This window comes from Phalangium opilio, unplaced genomic scaffold (assembly GCF_054372755.1).
Source record: "Phalangium opilio isolate 3A_F unplaced genomic scaffold, DU_Popi_V2 ptg001662l_1, whole genome shotgun sequence".
Taxonomy (NCBI): domain Eukaryota; kingdom Metazoa; phylum Arthropoda; class Arachnida; order Opiliones; family Phalangiidae; genus Phalangium; species Phalangium opilio.
The window spans coordinates 269574-276062 of NW_028324260.1; positions in this window are offsets into that span (position 1 = coordinate 269574).

Sequence of the window (6489 nt, forward strand, 5' to 3'; positions counted from 1 at the left end):
TGTCAGAAGTGGGATTCGAACCCACGCCCTCATACTAGGACCAGAATACACAGATTTACATCGTGAACGAAGGAAGCTAAGCCCCTTGAGTCTAGCGCCTAAGACCGCTCGGCCATCCTGACGTGGTTCTGAGTAATTTGGACGTTTTAATATTATATCTCATCCAGTTATTTTCTTAAAACATATCGTGTCAGAAGTGTGATTCGAACCCACGCCCTCATACGAGGGCCAGAATACACAGATTCACATCGTGAAGGAAGGAAACTAAGCCCCTTGAGTCTAGCGCCTAAGACGGCTCGGCTATACTGACGTGGTTTTAAGTAATTTAGACGTTTAAAATTACATCTCTTCGAGTTATTTTCATAAACAATATCGTGTCAGAAGTGGGATTCGAACCCACGCCCTCATACTAGGACCAGAATAGACAGATTTACATCGTGAACGAAGGAAGCTAAGCCCCTTGAGTCTTGCGCCTTAGACCGCTCGGCCATCCTGACCGGGTTTTATGTAATTTGGACGTTTTAAAATTATATCTCATCCAGTTATTTTCTTAAAACATATCGTGTCAGAAGTGGGATTCGAACCCACGCCCTCATACCAGGACCACAATACACAGATTCACATCGTGAACGAAGGAAGCTAAGCCCCTTGAGTCTAGCGCCTAAGACCGCTCGGCCATCCTGACGTGGTTCTGAGTAATTTGGACGTTTTAAAATTATATCTCATCCAGTTATTTTCTTAAAACATATCGTGTCAGAAGTGTGATTCGAACCCACGCCCTCATACGAGGACCAGAATACACAGATTCACATCGTGAACGAAGGAAGCTAAGCCCCTTGAGTCTGGCGCCTTAGACCGCTCGGCCATCCTGACGTGGTTTTAATTAATTTAGGCGTTCAAAATTACATCTCTTCGAGTTACTTTTATAAAACATATTGTGTCAGAAGTGGGATTCGAACCCACGCCCTCATACGAGGGCCAGAATACACAGATTCACATCGTGAACGAAGGAAACTAAGCCCCTTGGGTCTAGCGCCTAAGACGGCTCGGCCATACTGACGTGGTTTTAAGTAATTTAGACGTTTAAAATTACATCTCTTCGAGTTATTTTCATAAACAATATCGTGTCAGAAGTGGGATTCGAACCCACGCCCTCATACTAGGACCAGAATACACAGATTTACATCGTGAACGAAGGAAGCTAAGCCCCTTGAGTCTTGCGCCTTAGACCGCTCGGCCATCCAGACCGGGTTTTATGTAATTTGGACGTTTTAAAATTATATCTCATCCAGTTATTTTCTTAAAACATATCGTGTCAGAAGTGTGATTCGAACCCACGCCCTCATACGAGGACCACAATACACAGATTCACATCGTGAACGAAGGAAGCTAAGCCCCTTGAGTCTGGCGCCTTAGACCGCTCGGCCATCCTGACGTGGTTTTAATTAATTTAGGCGTTCAAAATTACATCTAATCCAATTATTTTCATAAACAATATCGTGTCAGAAGTGGGATTCGAACCCACGCCCTCATACGAGGACCAGAATACACAGATTTACATCGTGAACGAAGGAAGCTAAGCCCCTTGAGTCTCGCGCCTTAGACCGCTCGGCCATCCAGACGTGGTTTTAAGTAATTTGGACGTTTTAAAATTATATCTCATCCAGTTATTTTCTTAAAACATATCGTGTCAGAAGTGTGATTCGAACCCACGCCCTCATACGAGGACCAGAATACACAGATTCACATCGTGAACGAAGGAAGCTAAGCCCCTTGAGTCTGGCGCCTTAGACCGCTCGGCCATCCTGACGTGGTTTTAATTAATTTAGGCGTTCAAAATTACATCTCTTCGAGTTACTTTTATAAAACATATCGTGTCAGAAGTGGGATTCGAACCCACGCCCTCATACTAGGACCAGAATACACAGATTTACATCGTGAACGAAGGAAGCTAAGCCCCTTGAGTCTAGCGCCTAAGACCGCTCGGCCATCCTGACGTGGTTCTGAGTAATTTGGACGTTTTAATATTATATCTCATCCATTTATTTTCTTAAAACATATCGTGTCAGAAGTGTGATTCGAACCCACGCCCTCATACGAGGGCCAGAATACACAGATTCACATCGTGAAGGAAGGAAACTAAGCCCCTTGAGTCTAGCGCCTAAGACGGCTCGGCTATACACGTGGTTTTAAGTAATTTAGACGTTTAAAATTACATCTCTTCGAGTTATTTTCATAAACAATATCGTGTCAGAAGTGGGATTCGAACCCACGCCCTCATACTAGGACCAGAATAGACAGATTTACATCGTGAACGAAGGAAGCTAAGCCCCTTGAGTCTTGCGCCTTAGACCGCTCGGCCATCCTGACCGGGTTTTATGTAATTTGGACGTTTTAAAATTATATCTCATCCAGTTATTTTCTTAAAACATATCGTGTCAGAAGTGGGATTCGAACCCACGCCCTCATACCAGGACCACAATACACAGATTCACATCGTGAACGAAGGAAGCTAAGCCCCTTGAGTCTAGCGCCTAAGACCGCTCGGCCATCCTGACGTGGTTCTGAGTAATTTGGACGTTTTAAAATTATATCTCATCCAGTTATTTTCTTAAAACATATCGTGTCAGAAGTGTGATTTGAACCCACGCCCTCATACGAGGACCAGAATACACAGATTCACATCGTGAACGAAGGAAGCTAAGCCCCTTGAGTCTGGCGCCTTAGACCGCTCAGCCATCCTGACGTGGTTTTAATTAATTTAGGCGTTCAAAATTACATCTCTTCGAGTTACTTTTATAAAACATATCGTGTCAGAAGTGGGATTCGAACCCACGCCCTCATACGAGGGCCAGAATACACAGATTCACATCGTGAACGAAGGAAACTAAGCCCCTTGGGTCTAGCGCCTAAGACGGCTCGGCCATACTGACGTGGTTTTATGTAATTTAGACGTTTAAAATTACATCTCTTCGAGTTATTTTCATAAACAACATCGTGTCAGAAGTGGGATTCGAACCCACGCCCTCATACTAGGACCAGAATACACAGATTTATATCGTGAACGAAGGAAGCTAAGCCCCTTGAGTCTAGCGCCTAAGACCGCTCGGCCATCCTGACGTGGTTCTGAGTAATTTGGACGTTTTAATATTATATCTCATCCAGTTATTTTCTTAAAACATATCGTGTCAGAAGTGTGATTCGAACCCACGCCCTCATACAAGGGCCAGAATACACAGATTCACATCGTGAAGGAAGGAAACTAAGCCCCTTGAGTCTAGCGCCTAAGACGGCTCGGCTATACTGACGTGGTTTTAAGTAATTTAGACGTTTAAAATTACATCTCTTCGAGTTATTTTCATAAACATTATCGTGTCAGAAGTGGGATTCGAACCCACGCCCTCATACTAGGACCAGAATACACAGATTTACATCGTGAACGAAGGAAGCTAAGCCCCTTGAGTCTTGCGCCTTAGACCGCTCGGCCATCCTGACCGGGTTTTATGTAATTTGGACGTTTTAAAATTATATCTCATCCAGTTATTTTCTTAAAACATATCGTGTCAGAAGTGTGATTCGAACCCACGCCCTCATACGAGGACCAGAATACACAGATTCACATCGTGAACGAAGGAAGCTAAGCCCCTTGAGTCTGGCGCCTTAGACCGCTCAGCCATCCTGACGTGGTTTTAATTAATTTAGGCGTTCAAAATTACATCTCTTCGAGTTACTTTTATAAAACATATCGTGTCAGAAGTGGGATTCGAACCCACGCCCTCATACGAGGGCCAGAATACACAGATTCACATCGTGAACGAAGGAAACTAAGCCCCTTGGGTCTAGCGCCTAAGACGGCTCGGCCATACTGACGTGGTTTTAAGTAATTTAGACGTTTAAAATTACATCTCTTCGAGTTATTTTCATAAACAATATCGTGTCAGAAGTGGGATTCGAACCCACGCCCTCATACTAGGACCAGAATACACAGATTTACATCGTGAACGAAGGAAGCTAAGCCCCTTGAGTCTTGCGCCTTAGACCGCTCGGCCATCCAGACCGGGTTCTATGTAATTTGGACGTTTTAAAATTATATCTCATCCAGTTATTTTCTTAAAACATATCGTGTCAGAAGTGGGATTCGAACCCACGCCCTCATACGAGGACCAGAATACACAGATTCACATAGTGAACGAAGGAAACTAAGCCCCTTGAGTCTAGCGCCTAAGACGGCTCGGCCATACTGACGTGGTTTTAAGTAATTTAGACGTTTAAAATTACATCTCTTCGAGTAATTTTCATAAACAATATCGTGTCAGAAGTGGGATTCGAACCCACGCCATCATACTAGGACCAGAATACACAGATTTACATCGTGAACGAAGGAAGCTAAGCCCCTTGAGTCTTGCGCCTTAGACCACTCGGCCATTCAGACCGGGTTTTATGTAATTTGGACGTTTTAAAATTATATCTCATCCAGTTATTTTCTTAAAACATATCGTGTCAGAAGTGGGATTCGACCCACGCCCTCATACTAGGACCAGAATACACAGATTTACATCGTGAACGAAGGAAGCTAAGCCCCTTGAGTCTTGCGCCTTAGACCGCTCGGCCATCCAGACCGGGTTCTATGTAATTTGGACGTTTTAAAATTATATCTCATCCAGTTATTTTCTTAAAACATATCGTGTCAGAAGTGGGATTCGAACCCACGCCCTCATACGAGGACCAGAATACACAGATTCACATAGTGAACGAAGGAAACTAAGCCCCTTGAGTCTAGCGCCTAAGACGGCTCGGCCATACTGACGTGGTTTTAAGTAATTTAGACGTTTAAAATACATCTCTTCGAGTTATTTGCATAAACAATATCGTGTCAGAAGTGGGATTCGAACCCACGCCCTCATACTAGGACCAGAATACACAGATTCACATCGTGAACGAAGGAAGCTAAGGCCCTTGAGTCTAGCGCCTAAGACCGCTCGGCCATCCTGACGTGGTTCTGAGTAATTTGGACGTTTTAAAATTATATCTCATCCAGTTATTTTCTTAAAACATATCGTGTCAGAAGTGTGATTCGAACCCACGCCCTCATACGAGGACCAGAATACACAGATTCACATCGTGAACGAAGGAAGCTAAGCTCCTTGAGTCTGGCGCCTTAGACCGCTCGGCCATCCTGACGTGGTTTTAATTAATTTAGGCGTTCAAAATTACATCTCTTCGAGTTACTTTTATAAAACATATTGTGTCAGAAGTGGGATTCGAACCCACGCCCTCATACGAGGGCCAGAATACACAGATTCACATCGTGAACGAAGGAAACTAAGCCCCTTGAGTCTAGCGCCTAAGACGGCTCAGCCATACTGACGTGGTTTTAAGTAATTTAGACGTTTAAAATTACATATCTTCGAGTTATTTTCATAAACAATATCGTGTCAGAAGTGGGATTCGAACCCACGCCCTCATACTAGGACCAGAATACACAGATTTACATCGTGAACGAAGGAAGCTAAGCCCCTTGAGTCTTGCGCCTTAGACCGCTCGGCCATCCAGACCGGGTTCTATGTAATTTGGACGTTTTAAAATTATATCTCATCCAGTTATTTTCTTAAAACATATCGTGTCAGAAGTGGGATTCGAACCCACGCCCTCATACGAGGACCAGAATACACAGATTCACATAGTGAACGAAGGAAACTAAGCCCCTTGAGTCTAGCGCCTAAGACGGCTCGGCCATACTGACGTGGTTTTAAGTAATTTAGACGTTTAAAATTACATCTCTTCGAGTAATTTTCATAAACAATATCGTGTCAGAAGTGGGATTCGAACCCACGCCATCATACTAGAACCAGAATACACAGATTTACATCGTGAACGAAGGAAGCTAAGCCCCTTGAGTCTTGCGCCTTAGACCGCTCGGCCATTCAGACCGGGTTTTATGTAATTTGTACGTTTTAAAATTATATCTCATCCAGTTATTTTCTTAAAACATATCGTGTCAGAAGTGTGATTCGAACCCACGCCCTCATACGAGGACCACAATACACAGATTCACATCGTGAACGAAGGAAGCTAAGCCCCTTGAGTCTGGCGCCTTAGACCGCTCGGCCATCCTGACGTGGTTTTAATTAATTTAGGCGTTCAAAATTACATCTCTTCGAGTTACTTTCATAAACAATATCGTGTCAGAAGTGGGATTCGAACCCACGCCCTCATACTAGGACCAGAATACACAGATTCACATCGTGAACGAAGGAAGCTAAGCCCCTTGAGTCTGGCTCATTAGACCGCTCGGCCATCCTGACGTGGTTTTGTGTAATTTGGACATTTTAAAATTACATCTCATCCAATTATTTTCATAAACAATATCGTGTCAGAAGTGGGATTCGAACCCACGCCCTCATACGAGGACCAGAATACACAGATTTACATCGTGAACGAAGGAAGCTAAGCCCCTTGAGTCTCGCGCCTTAGACCGCTCGGCCATCC